This window comes from Pteropus medius, unplaced genomic scaffold (genome assembly GCF_902729225.1).
Source record: "Pteropus medius unplaced genomic scaffold, Ma_sr-lr_union100, whole genome shotgun sequence".
Taxonomy (NCBI): domain Eukaryota; kingdom Metazoa; phylum Chordata; class Mammalia; order Chiroptera; family Pteropodidae; genus Pteropus; species Pteropus medius.
In genome coordinates, this window is record NW_024342474.1 from 10,983,369 (window position 1) to 11,001,158 (window position 17,790).

Consider the following 17,790-nt stretch of genomic DNA (forward strand, 5'->3'; position numbering starts at 1 on the left):
GAGAGAAAGAGAGAATGAGAGAGAATGGACCAGAAGCATTGAAAACATTTCCCAGAGGAACTGTTTTTAAATGGCAGGAGGTATAAAACTTCACTGGAATATGCGTGTAGAAACATGGACAGTGGCAGCTCTGATTATTATTTGTTTGTGTGACATCTATGGAAAATTTTGTAGTCAACATTTTGTAGTATATGTGTTTGCATAATACAAGAGACATTTTGGAGAATAAGATTATATAAAACAAGAACAACAAGTCAACATTTTGTAGTATATGTGTTTGCATAATACAAGAGACATTTTGGAGAATAAGATTATATAAAACAAGAACAATATATGTTAGTAATAGTAAATTCCCATCAGGGGCTTCATGAATAAAAATATAGAACCATTTTGTCATGCAGCTCGAGATATATCTGTATCTGTACACATACACAAACATACACAGATACACACCAGAAATCTAATAAAGGTTACCTCTCTTCCCCAGAGCTTACTTGGAACCTCTGCTTGTTATATGTTTGCAGTCAGAGTGCAGATTTCTTAATTTTTGCCCCTCTTTGGGTCAAGGAGTTTGAGAAAAAGAGAAGAAAAGAAAGTATTGATTTTCACTGACTCCATCTTCCCTCTAACTAGAGTCAAGTGGGAATCCTGGCTTAGTTTTTCATTAAACTCCCAGAGCAATAACCAGCTGGCCCCAGGATGAGAAGATCCCTTAATCCCAAAGTGGTTATGTGGCTAATGTAATAGTGTAATGTGGTAATGTAATTTTAATGTATGCAATAAGTGCTAATAATGTTGATGATGATGACAGCAGCTAACATTAATTAAGCTAAGCTTGCAAAAAGTGCTTTACTTGTATTATCTCATTTAATGCTTACAACAATTTTTGAGGGAGGTGTTGTGATTTTCCCCATTTTATATATGGAGAAACTAAAGATGTTAAGTAACATATCAAAAATCATACAGTAAGGTATTTGAATACAAGTAGTATGACTACTGAGACTATTTTAACCACAAAGCTGTGATAAACTTAGTTCATCAATAAACATTTACTGAGTGCCTACTTTTTTCTAGAAACTATGCTAGGCCCTAGATGGGGGTGTTGTGAGTACCAGGGTTAATAAGACATGGCTTTTTATCTTGAGGACTTTTGGATGATTCAAATATTTTGTAGCCTATTATGGAATAGTTATGCCTAGAAGGTTGTAGAGGTAGAGGTTATTTACTTAAAGAGCGCATTTCTTTATATTAAATCTTTGAATTTGCCTTAAATTATTGGAGACAAACATTTATGAAATTAAATTTTTAAAAGGAAAATTTTCACATTTATGAGAATTAGATATTTTAAAAAGTAATTAATTTAATATCCATCCGAACACTTCTAGAAATCCTTCTCAGTCATCTGATATAAGAAGCAAATATCTTAAGTCAGCAAATAGAGTACATTAAAGTCTACTTTTACCTAAAATGAACTCTCAGTCAAAATTTTGAAAATCTACTGTGTCCAGATTTTCCCCAAATGTTTATCTAAGAACAGCAATTTAGTTAAATATACATGCTCGTGTTTGTTCAGTGTTAATTTAAAAGTGCACCACCCAGCAATGCAGTCATGGGCTTTGGTCAGTTAGAATGCTTTAGGAATAAACCAGGATGACTGCTTGCCCTCAAAGTTGTTGGCCTTTCACCTTAGAATTTCAGAGGAGGGAGTTGCTTCCTTTGGCCAGTGAAGAATCAATGACTTTTCTGGGTTATTCTGTGGCCATCAATTGTATTTAAAGTACCATCACTTCTCAGGTGGAAGGAAGACCTCCATTACCTGGAAGAGTTGTGCTAGCGATAAATGAAGAGAGGGGCACTTGATTTGATCACTATGATCATGTTCTTGCCAATGTAAACACACAATTATGTTATCGGTGATGTCTAGGACAAGGATAGGTGCTTAAATATAAATTATTGAACATGGTTGCCAATAGCTAAAATAAGCTTTTCCCCTCAAGTAACTGGAATATGTTGATTTGATGTCATTCATAGTAATTCATTTTTATTTCTGGGTCTTCTCTAATCCACTGTCAGCTTAAATAATTGCAAGATAACCTTGAAAATCAAATAGCCATTCACCCAAGTGCAGATATCATGCATATCAGACAAAGGAAAAAATTCTTACTTTGAACACTTTTTTATTATCTATGTTATGTCCAAAGAGCAGATGGACTGGTTAAAAAAAAAGTATTTCTGAAATGCAAAATGCCATATACATTTAAAAGAGTGAACTGAAATTTGTCATGAAATTTGTCACTTTTATACTTGCTGTAGGAAATATACCTCTTTACTTTTCTATAAATAAAAAATTTCTAGATTTGCATGTTTCAACAAAATCAAATAAAATGAAAAAAATGCAAAAAGCAATGTCCAACTAATTTTCTAGAAACAGCACATATTTTGATATAAAATTAAAGTTAAATATACTTTTCCTCTTTTTTATTAAGATGTAATTTACACACCATAAAATTTACCTTTTTAAATTGCATACTTTAATGGTTTTTAGTATAGTCACAGAGTTGTGTAAACATCACAACAATCAGTTTTCTAACATTTTCTTCTCCCCCAAAAGGAAACTCTCTACCCAATCCATTAACAGTTAATCTCCATTCCTTCCTCTACTAAACTACTTTCTGTGTCTATGAATTTGCTTATTTTGGATATTTTATATGAATGGAATCATACAACATATAGCCTTTGTGTCTGACTTCTTTTATTTAGCATAAAATTTTCAAAGTTCATCTATGTTGTGGTATCTATCAATACTTCATTCTTTTTTATGGCACAGTATATTCTATTGCATGGATATATCACATTTATTTATTTATTTATCAGTTGGTGGACACTTGGATTGTTTCTACTTTGGGCTATTATGAATAATTCTGCTATGAACACTTATGTACAAGTTTTTCTGTGGACATATGTCTTCATTTCTCTTGGGTATACACTTAGGAGTGGCATCGGTTTGAGACGTGGTAAGTCTAGGTTTAACTTCATGAGAAACTGCCGAATGGTCTTCAAAGTAGCAGCACTGTTTTACATTCCCACCAGCAATATATGAGGTCCAATCTCTCCATATTCTTGCCAATACTTGTTATTGTCCATAGTTTTGATTAAAGCCATCCTACTTGGTGTGATGTGGTATCTCATTGCAGTTTGGATTGCATTTCCTTCCTTAACGGCTGATGATGTTAAGCATCTCCTCATGTGCTTACTGGCCATTCATATTTCTTTGATAGAGAAATGTCTATTCAAATCCTTTGCCCATTTTTAAATTTTTATTTGTCATTTTATTTTTGAGTTGTAAAGTTAGTTATATACTGGATACTAGACCCTTATCAGATATATAATTTGCAAATATTTTCTCCAATATTATGGATTATCTTTTCACTTTCTTGATAGTATCTGTGATGGTTAATTTTATATGTCAGCTTGACTGGGCCATGGAGTGCCAAGATATTTGGTAAGACATTATTCTGAGTGTTTTGGGGTTGAGACTACCATTTAAATCAGTAGACCAAGGCTGGTCAAGGTGGCAGAGTGGGTAAACACTGTGCTTGCCTCATCTCATGACCACGTCAAAATTATAACTGCAGAACGACCATCATTGAGAATCACCTGAAGTTCAGCTGAACAGAAGTCCCACAACTAAGGCCATATAGAAGAAGCCATCTCAAGACTGGTAGGCATGCAGAGACATGGAACAGGGCAGATCCCACACCGTGTGTGGTGGTTGAGAATCAAGAGGGATATCTCAACTGTGGAGGTCCCCTCAGAAGAGCAAGGGGTCCTAGTCCCACAGTAGGCTCCCCAACCTAGGGTTCCAGTGCCAGGAAGAGAAGTTACCAAAACCTCTGGCTGTGAAAACCAGTGGAGATTGTGGCTGAGTGAGATGGAGGGTTGCTCAAGTACCAGGCATTCCTCCTAAAGGGCCACATTCAGATTTACTCACTGATGGGTTCACTTGCTCTGAGCTCCAGCACTGGGGCAGTTGCTTAGAAAGTGCCAGGGACATGTGGGGTGGAACTGAATTGTCTGGCTTCAGGGCAAGAGCTGGGGGTGGGAGTACAGCTTTCTCCCAGAGAGAAGTGCTGGTAGAATCAAATGTTTCTTTGTTGAAACCTCCCCTCTCCCAGCGTGCAGACCCATGTGGCTGCCATCAATGTGGGTAGCACAGGACGCCCTGCTCTAGTGATTCCCTGAGGCCCTACCTCTACCAACTTTCAGGCCCACTCAAGCCACCTCCAGTGGCTTTTCCATACAACTGGCCTGTCTTGCCTCATGCTGTGGACTTTCCTAAAATCTCTCAGAGGTTCACAAGATCCAAACAATCAGCATTTGGCCTTGGCATGCTCCATACCTCTTGCTAAGCAATCCAAAGCCCGGCACTAGTGGCAGCTGGCCTCGGTTCATGGCTTGGCCTCTTTAGGTATCTTTAAACCCAGTGTAAATGGCATCCATCTACAAATTGCTTGGTTGCTCTTGTAGTCCCTGGAAGGGCACAGGCTACTGCTAAACTTGGCCTGCAGCAGAGCCCCTCTTAGGAGGCCCAGGTCTGGCATGTCCAGTGGGCAGCTTCAGACCAAGCTGAAACATCACCCAGGGTTGCATTCGAAGACAACACACCCAAAGGGCAGACTGGGCAGGCACCAGAGTTCTGCTAAAGTGAATTCTGCTCCATGGTGCCAGCCCCTCACTGGCCAGTCCTCTCAAGCAATCAGCCTGAGGGTCAATCCCTCCTGTTAACATGCAAATAGCAACCAAGGCTCAACTACAACAAGAGGGCACACACAAACCCATACAAAGGACATACTTAGAGCATCTAACTCAGGTGACCAAGGAAGACTGTGCCCCACAGCACATCTACTACATAAGGCTACTCTGCTAAGACTGGAAATACAGCAGCCTTACCTAATACAAACACAGGGAGATGGCCAAAATGGGGAGACAAGAAATATGTCCCAAATGAAATAACAAAAAAAGATCTAAACAAAATGGAGACAGGAAATCTACCAGATGCAAAGTCCAAAACACTGGTTATAGGGATGCTCAATGAACTTATGGTAATAGTAGATAAACTCAGTGAGAAATTAAAGAGATAGAAAACAAAAAAGAAAAAGTCTGAAATGAATACAATAACTAAAATGAAGAATACATTGGAGGAAATCAACAGTAGATTACATGAAGCAGATGATCAAATCAGTGATTTAGAAGATAAGGTAGCAGAAAACATCCAATCAGAACAGCAGTAAGAAAACAGTTTAAGGGGCTATTAAAACAACATCAAACATACCAACATTTGCATCATAGGGGTACCGGAAGAAGAAGAGAGAAAGCAAGGAATTGAAAACCTATTTGAAGAAATAATAACTAAAAACTTCTCTAAGTTGGTGAAGGGAGTAGACATACAAGCCTAGGAAGCTTAGAGAGTCCCAAACAAGATGAACCCCCAAACAAGAAAAAGCTAAAGGAGTTTATCACCACCAAGTCAGTATTCAAGAAATGGTAAAGGAACATCTTTAAGAAGAAGGAAAGATAAGATTAAAAAATATGAATAACAAAATGACAATAATTACATATATATCAACAATTACTTTAAATGTAAATGGATTAAATGCTCCGATCAAAAGACAGGGTGGGTAAATGGATAAGAAAACAAGGCTTTTACATATGCTGCCTACAAGAGACTCACTTCAGATCGAAAGACACACACAGACTGAAAGTAAAGGGATAAAAAAAGATGTTTCAAGAAAATAGAAATAATAATAACAAAAAGCTGGGTTTGCAATATTCATACCAGACAAAATAGTCTTTAAAACAAAGGCTATAACAAGAGACAAAGAAGGACTCAGTTATCCTACTTCTGGGTATTTATCCAAAGAAATCCGAAACACTACTTGAAGGAACATGTGCTTCCATATGTTCATTACAGCATTATTTACAATAGCCAAGATATTGTAAATCTGGGCAATCTGGCTTCCCATTATGATGAATGGATAAAGAAGAGGTGGTACATATATATAGTGGAATATGACTCAGCCATAAAAAAACCAAAATCTTGCTATCTGCAACAATATGTATGGACCTAGAGTATTGCATTGAGTAGAGTAAGTCAGACAAAGACAAAAGCCATATGATTTCACTCGTATGTGGAATTTAAAGATGTTTTGAGGGAAGGGGAGGGAAATTAGATTAGTCAAAAGGAACCAGAGTTTTTATTGTATTTATATTTTGTTAATAAGGCTGGATGGTAGAAGCATGGATATTTATCATGTAATTCTCTATATCTGTGAATGAAATATAATGAAAGAAGCCAATGAAATATCAAGAATCATATGAGGGATGTTAAACTTATTGCTGTGTCTCCATACCATAAAGTATAGTTTTGTCACTGCTTGTTATAGTCTGAAGTAAACACCCAAAGGTATCTTCTTGGTTTTAATGACCATCTGCACTATTATTCACAAAATGTGGTTACTCTTCCAGTTGCACTTCATTTTATGTTGAGTAGACATATCTATGCTACAGATACCTATTAATTCAAAAAAAGTGAGGCCTTATTTGTTTTAATTTTTAAAACATTAATTTAACTTAACTATAAAATTAATATATACTTATAGTAAAGTTTTAAGATTACACAGAAGGAGGCAAACGAAATAAATCCCTCTACTTCTCAGATCTCACCACTGTTTATGTTCTTATGCACCCTCTGGAAATTATCTATACATTTATAAACATAAACATGTATGTGGTTTTCAATAGAAATTGAATCGTAAAGTTCCATACAGTTTTGAAACTTTTTCCACTTTATATATAGGAAAGCTTGTCTTATTAGAGTAACCATATGGATTTCATAAATAATAAATATACAATAATACATATTTATTGGTAAATAGCCATTGATATATGTATTTATTTCCAATTCTTTTTGCTATTTACCAACAATGTTACAATGGACATTCCTGAACTATATCTTTGTTTATTTGAACAAATGTAGGAACAATTATGAGAGGTATAATTAATATAAGTTTTCTCCTATATATCAAGTATGGCAAAAGTAAATTTTTTTGTCGTTATTTTAAATATTACAAAAATCAGTCTCTTTACCTCTTTTATTTCTCCCTCTATCAGTTTCTAAGCCTTTATAACAGGATAACTATTAGAATATTGGATTTTTTTTTTGTTTTTTTTTTTTACAGACAGAGATAGGGATTTATTAGTGGAAGAGTGGGGAGAGGGCAGCACCAAGACTCATGAGTGTAGGGCCTCCATTTGTCCAGGGGGCCATGATTAGGGTGTATATGACCCCACAGCCATCTGGGATGAGCTGCTTTTCAGGCACCATGTCCTCAAACTCATTTGCATTAAACTTCGTAAAGCCTCACTTTTTGGAAATGTGGATATTTGATGGCCAGGGAACTTGAACTTAGCTTTGAACAGAGCCTCAATTGCATGCTCCTTGTTCTGCAGCTTGGTGCAAATGGACATGATTGCCTGGCCCATGTGGACCCTGGCCACTGTGTCCTGGGGTTTTCCAAAGTCACCCTGTCTAGATTGGAAATAGCATGAGGTCAGACATGAGTATCTACTGGAAAAGACTGTCTCCAAGGTCCCTTAGAACAACCCATACAAACAATAGGCTGCATATACTACCAAGGATGCTGCTGTTTGCAGCCATTGCACACTGGGCCCCCATGGGGAAAAGAGCACAGTCGGCTTAATTGGCTGGAGTGAATATTGGAATTTTGATATGCTAGAAAACATTTGGATTGATTTCACTATATCTGCCTTCTAAATTTACATTTCAATTCAGGTAGATTTATTAGTAACTTTCAAATTTTTTCTCTTTTACACTTATAAGTAAAAAAAAAAAAGTAAGAATATCTCCACTGAAATTTACTTATTTATTTATAAATTATATACATGTACTACCATACTTAATTATCATGCAAATTATAAAACACAAGATTTGAAATAGAAAATGGCAAGATAAAAGCAAATATGACTCTTCTAATATTTTTTTTCTACATCCCAATGGACCATTCTGCACATTCCCTGTGGAGTATACACCTACTTTGAGACCAGTGACTCTATTATCTAGACTTATAAATATACGTGGTGGCTTCTTCCAATCACTTTGGAATATACAAGATGGTATGTGCCTGGGCCACTGCAACAGAATATCTACCAGGTCAGCTTTAATCACTATTCATGCAAGATTATTTAAAATAACTTTTTTTTTTTTTAAATCACAGAAGCCACTTCAATCTGCTCTCTGGTAATATGCAACTGGTAATCATTAAGTCCTCACTATAGGGATTTGCCATCCAAATGACATCTATAACTGTAGACAAAATTAAAATGTTCTATACTTAATATGTTCATTGGAACTTCTTCAAGGCAGATGGCAGTGGAGAATATGTGAAATCACACTTTTGAACAATAGCTATAAGTATATTCCTTGTTTCTCTTATAAACTATTCTCTCTCAGCTATTGTTTTATAAATTAATTGATTATTTATTTATAATGAAGACCTGAACATAGAAATCCTAATATTTATCTAGACAACTCTTAATCTCTGAGATTTTCAATGATATTTTTATTAGATCTCTAGGACAAAATACTTTTGTGAATGATGTAATAATGGAGGAAAAAATATATATATATTTCATTTCGGATAAAGGAAGAATGTCAGATTAGAATGACTTGAAATACCAGTTAATTCTGTCATCTGAGCATGTTACGTGGTCCTAAGCTATACTAGTGACAATTCTAAAAATGGTCATTTCTGATGATGAGTGGACTTAAGAAATATACCATGAATCTACTTACTAAAAGACTTTAACAAGGGGTTGCAAAGTGTAGGTCACCAGATTTAGCAAATAAAAACACAGTATACCCAGTCAGATTTGAAAAATAGCTCTAACTGCTAAAATTTCATAATTTAATGAAAAAATCTGAACATAGGACACTTAGGGTGTCCTGACAAAGTCAATACAGAACTTTAGGACAAAATCATTCAATACAGAACACATTCCATATATAAAAGTGCCTGGCAATGCTGCCAAGGCTGTGGAACATAATTGACCTGATTTCAATTCCCTCTCTGCATTTATGTGTCTCTTCTACGGATGGCAGAGATTTGTATGTGTAGGAAGGGAAATAAGAATTAAGTACCCAGAGCCTTTTAAGACTGACGAAGTATGAATTGTTTCTTCTGTTTATTATGATGTTTTTTATTGATTCCCAAATAAAAAAAATTAGTATTTGCTTTTACTATGTACCAAAAATTATAATGTAAAACCTAATAACTATAATAGAAAACCAGATAACCTGATAGCATAAACCTTGATTTTCTTATAATGCTTATCGATTTCTTGTATGAATAGCGATCCATGCTAAGAAATGAAAAATAAGATTTTCTTTTAAAAAATTCCACACAGCAATAGTATATGAAAAGTCTCTCAAATTATCTGATTTGTGATAAAATGAATTTTAGATAATCTATTATTTTGATTTGAATATCATTATTTATAGTATTTGAAATTGCTTCTTAACTTCTGGATGTTTGGAACAACGAAGTTCTATAAACCTGAAGACTGGTAGTTATACTTTCAAGACAAGTCTTTTTAAAAGCCTTCATGGTTCACTACTTGTATATAAACACACACTCTTTTTGTGTCTTACCATTCTGGTTGGGTTATTTGGTAGAATATTTGAAAAGTTGGATGTTACATTAATTCTTTGTGTTTCATATGAAGAAAATTTTATTTACTCTAAAATACAGTCTTCAACAATTTAAATATTTGAGTTTACCTCACTTATAGAAGTGGGAAATGAATACATAAATTTACAGATTGAAAATTTATAGCAGTTTGCATATGTTTAAAATACTGTATAAAACAGTTTGAAGATATGTTTTTACTTTCATTTGTCTGTGCATGCATTTATCAGTGCACACATCTTCCCATCAATAATTCTCTATGTCAGATGAGGACATTCAGAGAACCATGAATGAGATAAAAACCAGGTGCTTAAGACATTCTGTTCAAACGGATAGAGTTCATTAACTGAAAACTCTGAGTTGTTAGAGTTCAGGTCCACACCTAACAAATTCCAAAAGTTCTTCAGACACCAGCGAGTCAAAATATACTACGGAAATCGTTTTTGACAAGAACTCTTGGGCTAAGCTTTAAGTAATCAGTATCTGGTTGGGACAGGAATCACCCAGTATCCTGTGGAGGAAAACAGCTGACATGAGGGCCATTTCAGCTTTCCCTCTCATAATCATGCTTTCTAATGTACTGCCAATTCGCTCCTGGGCTGCCCTCGATAAGGTCTGCAACATTACGGGAACCCAAGGGTTCATGAATGCAAACTTTGCAAGGCTCCCCACCCGCATCTTTTCCTGCAGATCGTTTCTGTAGTGAATTTGTGCTTTATCACAGAAATCCCTTTTTAATGCAAATCCTAATGAATCTTATAGAACTCTCTGACTAAACTGTATTATTTTGTTAGGGGGAGCAAGAGGACAACAAATCCTTTCTTTTAGAATGAAAATTGCAGAGGCTTAAACACCTGATTCGATTATTTCCATATAACATAAATCTTTATCATTGCTAACAAAGAAGAAATAAAAGCCCTCTTATTGATCTCGAACAAGAATCTTCTAAAAAACCGTGGACATTCTAGCTGGGAACCCCTGCTAAGTGCATTTGCTGTCTGAAGTGTAACAGCGAGGTCCCTATGGGACTGCCTTCTACAGATGATAAGGGGCCGCTGGGAAGGGAGGTTTCTGAGACTCCTTGTCAACTTTAGGATCCTTACTTGGCCTTTTCCCTGATTATTTGATTTGGCTTTAAATTATAAAAAGGCAACAAATATCTCCAGCAGGATTTTTGAAGACAAATGAAATGAGCTGCTTCAATGTCCTTGGAACAAAAGCAAATTCCGAACTGCTGTTGACCCTGAGATTTCTTCGTCTGTTAGCGGCGCACAGGTGCCATCTAGGGGTGGAAGGCGCACCACTGGCTCTTCTCGGAGAGTGGTTGGTTTACGAGGGGTTAGGCGGAACAGATGACTATTTTAGAATTCTTTTATCTCTCCACTGACGGAATTGAGTACAGTCGGACTACGAATATAGAAAAGGTGAAAACAGAAGAATTCCTGGGTGCCTTGGGCATCAGGGGAGACAGGAAAGAGCATGAGATTTGGTGGCACACAGGCCTGAGCTCATCTCTGCAGCCTACAGGCTCTATGACGTTTACTTAAATGTCTGTGCCTCAGTCCTCATCATTAAAGTTGTGATTATTAAATCTATCTCCCTGAGGAAGTTTTGAGAAGGAAATGATATTATGTAGTTGTGATGCATCCTGTATAGTACTTGGCACATAGCAGCTGCTCAACAAATGTTAGGTGTTCACAGAGGCATATCGAAGCTTTTCTAGTTCCTTTCTCTCCATTTAGAAATAATTATTCTGGGACATTTTTCTTATTGGTACTAACACTAAACCTTGGGATGTTATTCAGTTTTTAAATAAGCCCAATAAATAATCTTACTTCCCTCACTCCCTAATCTTCTCTCCTACAACTTTTTTTTATCTAGGTTTAGATTAAGGCTCGAATTTGGTTCTTCACTGGATAGGGTTTGCATATACAGAGGTAGGTGCTCCAGAATAGTAACACTTTCTATTCAAAGCATGCCAAGAGAAGTTTAATTATTTAAATGCATGCGTTATATAAACAAGAGCATCCAGAAAAACACACTTGCCATATGTCCCTGAAAGAAATGCATTGCAGCCGTTTACCCATTGTTATCCCTATGCTTGGATGCCTTACAAAAGCTCCTATTTATGCACGCTACTGCCACACATCCTAAAGCTCTCAACTTAGTAGGTTAGAAATGATGCTAAAGAACCAAGGGAACAGTTTTGATTACAGTCAGAGTCAGTCAGCGTTGCACATGGTAAAACTGCTGTCCAGGAATACTCATCTATTTTAGCCAGCATCTCACAAGGGGCACCCACTGCTACTGTGAATAACAACTGGCAGCCACTCGCCTTGGACACACTCCTTAGGCGCACTACAATGGGACCACAGGTAGAAAGAAGAGCAGGCGCGCAGTGGATTGCTCCTGTCCAAATCAATTGTTATGCAAATCAAACGGGGAAATAAAATGAGGGGGCAGCGGGGAGACATTAAATGACTTTTAAATTCATTTTAGGGTTGCTGCAGGATTCTATTTCAGTTCACTACCAGATTTCTTACAGAGCCTTGACAAATGCCAAGTCTCCCTGTCTCCTTATTAATACTTAGTGTCTTGGGCTTTTCTGCTACATGGCTATTGGTAAAACCAGGACTATTATGGTTCTGCAAAATGGTTAGGATTCAAAACATTGCAAACCTTTTCTAGCATTTAATTTTTACTTCACAGACCTAACCTCTCCATGGAAGATACTTTAGTGAAAAACTAAAACAAGTGGATCGAAGTTCCCCCTGTTGATACATCTAGGAAAGAAATCTTTGGGAGGGTAGTTGGAAGACATTGAGATTGACAGAGTCAGCAAGGGCAGCAAACTGTGGTGACTCTATGGCCTGAGCTGACCTCCATTTTAAATGTATTTAAATTTTAGTGTGGAAAATATTAAGAAAGAACAAACTAGCAGAGTTCATGCCCCAGATAACGGAGTTGTAGATGAATAAATGGCTAAACACTCCTCTACCCTTCGGGAAATTTACCCTGGTTATGGACCCGCCATAGACACTTCCTCTCCACCCACCTCTTTCCTGCTTTCTTTTCACCAAACCCAGGGTACTTTCAGGTCTTGTGCCTAGGACTTGCAAATGCCCTGCTGAAGAAGAATACTTTTCCTGTGTAAGAACACAAGACATTTTAGGAACAGGAAAAGCCTATCCGGTCCAACATACCTGCCCTTTTTAGGTTTATCTTAATCTCATTTTCCTGCATTGTTACATTCCTTCGTCTTCCTATACAGAAAAAACAACAAACTACATTTCTCATACGTTTCTCATATCACTAGACCTGATAAAATCAGACATACATTCTAGTCCCACTGTCTTTAAAACTAATGGTTTCTGAAAACAGTTCACAAGGCTGGTAGACAGTTTGTAATTTTTCTTTTAATGGAGTCATGAATCACGAAAGAGGAGGCTCCAAAGAAGCTTGGCTTCGAGGGATGAGAAGGTCATCTGGCTTGATGTGATGCTTAACTTTTAATTATGAGTTATCTTATTTGTCATGTTCTGAGTACCAACATTTGCTGTCAGAGTGTTCAGTGATAAGGAATATGTTAATGTGGAATAGGACTTACTCTGAAGAAAATTTGCAGGTGGCTAAAGATTAATCACAAATACCAGAGACCTGTTAAAAAGCTTAACATTCTCTGAGCCCTTCCTTGCCCCTTGTCACACATTTCATATCTGGAATTTATAAAAGGGTGAGGTAAGCCACTCACCATCGTAAAAAAGGTGAAATATTTATTCAGCAGATGTTTCATTACTTGAGAAAATTCATGCTTTCAATTTAAAAACCAAGAGAGGGGCCTTCCATGCACGTCCTTACAAGGGATTCTTGCCAGTGTTTCTATTTAGTATCTACAAGTTTTATGCACTGAATTTTTACTTTTTATCTGTGCAGTTCAACAAATCACTGAGAAGACACCAAAACTGTCTGCCAGATGTCGACTACTGATTAATTTGTCTTAAGTTCAGCCAAAAGGGAAGAAAATATGATGGGTGGAGCATGAACAGCAAGCACAGTCAACATCTGACCAACCAGGGTTTCCTGTTACCTTGGGAACAAAATTGATTGGCACTGGTTTCCTGTGTACAAGTTAAAAACCAGTAGCAACTACAGTTACAAGAATAAACTACAGATAAGAGACTTGGAAATTAAAGCGAGTCATATCACCAAAACTTCAGCTTGAAACTCTGGGCAGAAAAGTCCTAAGATAACTTTTGAGGGCATTTTTTTTCCTTTTAAGTTATTTTATATTTAAAGTATTTTTACTTCTTCTAATTTTGCCATTTTTAGCAGTCTGAAATCATTAAAAGGGACAGAAGAATTCAAACTTATGTTAAGGGTCATATATTTTGCTCAAGGCTTAATATTTCTCATTATTAAAAACAAAATTTTATTAATGCATTGAAGGGATTTTTTTTAAAAGTTTTTACACTATCTTGAGTTATAGCTTTCTGGAAGCAAAAGAAATCTTTTGTATAAGGGACAATCCCAAGCGTACTTGTAGATTAAATATGATAAATACAAGTTGTAACCTAAATTTTCAAAAAATGGAACTACAGAAGCCAAAATAACCCCAAAATAGAACCAAAGCATCAACAACATTTACTGTTTTTGTTTTTCTTATCCCCTTGGCCGTTGTTGCCATCAGCATTAAATAATATTCTTATTGCAGTGGTGTGTGTTTGGCCCAACACAACTCTGCTTTCAGTATAAATTCTGAAATTTTATTTCTCATCATTGCTTCATTCATTCAGAAATACTTATGAAGCATCAAAATATGTGGAGGTGCACCTATAGACCAAGAATTATAACAAATTAAGCGGCATGATTAATTTGCCCTTTTTCTTTTTTTTAAGAATTCACAGAAACCCTAAAAAGTTACACAAGCATACAAAAAGATAGCAGCTCTTCAAAAATAATGAAATAAAGGAGCAAAAATGTTTGCAAAATATATCATCTTTGAAAGATAGTAATGTTGAAAATTGTAAAAAATATTTTACAATTTTAGTTGTAAGAGATTCATTCTAGTTGTGAGAGATTTTTTTTAAACTTCATATCCTCTTATATTCTTCCAATTTCAGAATAACTCTTAGACTTCATTCATTCATTATATAACATATATAAATTATAAAACACTCCTCATACTGTATTTTAGAATTTATGCTACTTCTGCTGTTACTTCTAGTGCAGTGAGTAAGAGTGATTTATGGAGCCAGAGTGCCTAGTGTTCAAATTCAGACTGTGAGATCTTGGGCAAGTTACTGAACCTGAATGCCAACGGTTTTCTCATCTGTAAAATGGGGATACAGCTAGTACACTTACTTCGTTAGATTGTTGTGAGGATTAATTGAGCTAATATATGTATTAGAATAGTTCTTAAGCCACATAATAAATGCTACATATCTAGCATTATTAATATCATGATTGCTACTACTGCTATTTCTGTGATCAAGATACTTTCAACACAGCTGCTACAATAACTGCAGCTTTCTCTGTAGTTATGTCTATTGTGGTTATGAATTCTCTTGTTATTGCTATTACTGACTTACCGTTGGTAGCTCCCACTGCTACTGTTAGAATTGCTGTTGATGCTGGTTCCTGCTGCTATTGCTGCCACTGCTGTCACTGTTACAGGTGCAGTGTGTGAGTGTGTGTAGGTGTGTATATGTAGTCTAGAGGTACATACACAAAATGTTAATGATGGTTATCTCTGATAGTGAGACTATAAAATAATTTCTATGTTTTTTCTTTGGCCGAAATATGTTTTCAAAATTTCTGCAATAAGAATGTATTATTTGTATAGTTCATTAAAAAAAAAATTTTTTAAAAGGCTGAAGAAATATTGAGGTCTCAAATTAACCAAGATTTTATACTGCCTCATGGCCAATGCTACCTTCCTGAGAAAGAAATGGTGTTGAAGGAGTGTCTCTTCAACACCAGTGTACAGAAGGCATTATATATATCATTCTATTACAAAATATGAAGAGACAAGGCCGGGAGACATGATTTATTTGCCATCTAGCTATGTACTAAGATAACATAAGGCATTTAATCATTGACTTATTTTGTTGTTATTTTTATCTCATGTCAAAACTTTCCTCATTTATATTTATGTTTAAGAAGAAATATTTTTGATAAGAGGAGAGATCTTTTGTATATTTTAGCTGAACTATTCCCAGGAGAATGGCCTTGGGTTGGCCCATAGCTCAGTTTTGAACAATTACTCTGACATTATCCTGAAAACAATTCCTGCAAGTTTTACTAAGAATAAATAAAGCACAATGGAGTAAAATTATCCACCAAATCTAGGAAAAGCAGCTATATTTTAGTCAGGAAATCGAGGGCCTTTCTTTTCATTGTATTACATTCTTCTGCTTCTGTCATCGAAAAATAAGAATGTGGAAAAATTCAGATTCCCCAGTTACTGATTTTGGGCCTGAATACTGGGGGAAAAATGTACAACTAACCTCCAAGTGAGTTTATATACACTGACCATGTCCTTGTGTTACAAATGGTTTTAATAGAACAAAGAAAATAGGGGAAAAGAATAAAAAGCATTCAGAATGAAGTGATTTTTTTTTTAGAATAATGACTTTTCTGAAACTTTAAATGTCACAGGGTTAACTATCTGACTGTGAGACAGATGAGCCAAATAACAACTTCATTTCTAGATTATTTTTCAAATTCTAAGATGCTTGAATTTATACTTCAGGGCTCTATCATAATCTCGGTTAAAGGCAAACAGTAAGTTTGTCTCTCTTTGCTAAGGGAGGGATTTCCTAATGCCTTTTTAAGCTCGTATTGAAAAATCATAGTCAAATAGTATTGCTTCCTGTGTAGACTCACATCATAGATGGATCATGATAACAGGTGATATTTTCAACATCATTTTGTGGAAAATTGTCTGGGAGACTCAAGCTAAAACCCAGTAAAAAATGATTCTTCTTCTCCTCTTTTTATTTCTTAAGTCTGCTTAATCTTTTTGCTTATATTTTAGTCAACTTAATTCAAGAAAACTTTCATCAAAAATCCAATTCAATGCAACAAATATTTATTGCATGCCTACTGTAAATATGACGTTTTAAGGAAAAACTCAGACTTCAAATTTGGATAGAAATTTAAGGCCTACAAATGTATGCACAGTGGTTGACAGCTTGGAGTCTAGAGCTAGACTACGTATATTCCTTCCATGGCTCCCATAGCCAAACAGGTGACCCTGAGCAAGTGAAATAACCTTTTGGGGTTAGGGTTTCCTCTTCTGTAAAACAGAGATAATACTAGGATTGTTTTGAGTATTTTGAGTTATACATCTAAAGTACTTAGAAGAGTGTTGAAATGCAGTAAGTGTTCAATAAATGTTAACTGTTGTTATTATTAGTATGGGATAGTCCTCATTTTAAAAATAGAGTTCCTTCTTACTTATTTCCATTTTCCTTTTTCTTCTGAAATATTCAGAGAAGAGGTTGGAGAGGAAATGGAAGAGGGTAGAATGAGCTTTTGGTGGAAAGAATATGTATGTTAAAATTCCTACTAAGTATTAAAGACGTCATACATTAATTGTTGTATGTTGTCTGTTTGATCATATGGCTGTCATACTGCACTGTAGTGGAAGAAGAAATCTTGAAATTGTTTCACAAATTTTAAGGGGTCCATGTTGTCATGGAAGGATCCTACCTGGATGAGACAGAGTTCTAGGTCCCAGTTTTCATTTTGCTTCTCTCAGAAAATTAAAATAGTCACATATCCACTGATTCAAAGGTTCTCCTATCCAGAGGTTTTCTCTGGACAATTATTGCTTTCTCTGGGAACATTAAAAAACTATTACTTTTCAGGAAAAGGTGACTGAAGACTTTGGTTCTAAGAGTAAGGTAAAACGCAACTTTAGAATGGGTTATAAGGATAAAAAACCAGAATAATGAACTTCTAGGCATAAATGATACATATCAGTTAATCTGTAAAGAATTATAAAAGAAAAACTTATAAATGA

At 35.7% G+C, this 17,790-nt stretch overlaps 1 protein-coding gene and 1 non-coding gene across 2 annotated transcripts in view; both read right to left on the reverse strand.

The window, feature by feature from the left end:
* The window catches only part of PTPRR (protein tyrosine phosphatase receptor type R), a 222,931-nt gene that overhangs the window by 55,276 nt on the left and 149,865 nt on the right, over positions 1 to 17,790 (reverse strand). The gene's annotated exons all lie outside the window — the stretch shown is intronic.
* On the reverse strand, positions 7,636 to 7,770 carry LOC120605162 (small nucleolar RNA SNORA70). The gene has a single exon (XR_005653537.1). It is a non-coding gene; the product is annotated as a small nucleolar RNA SNORA70 (small nucleolar RNA).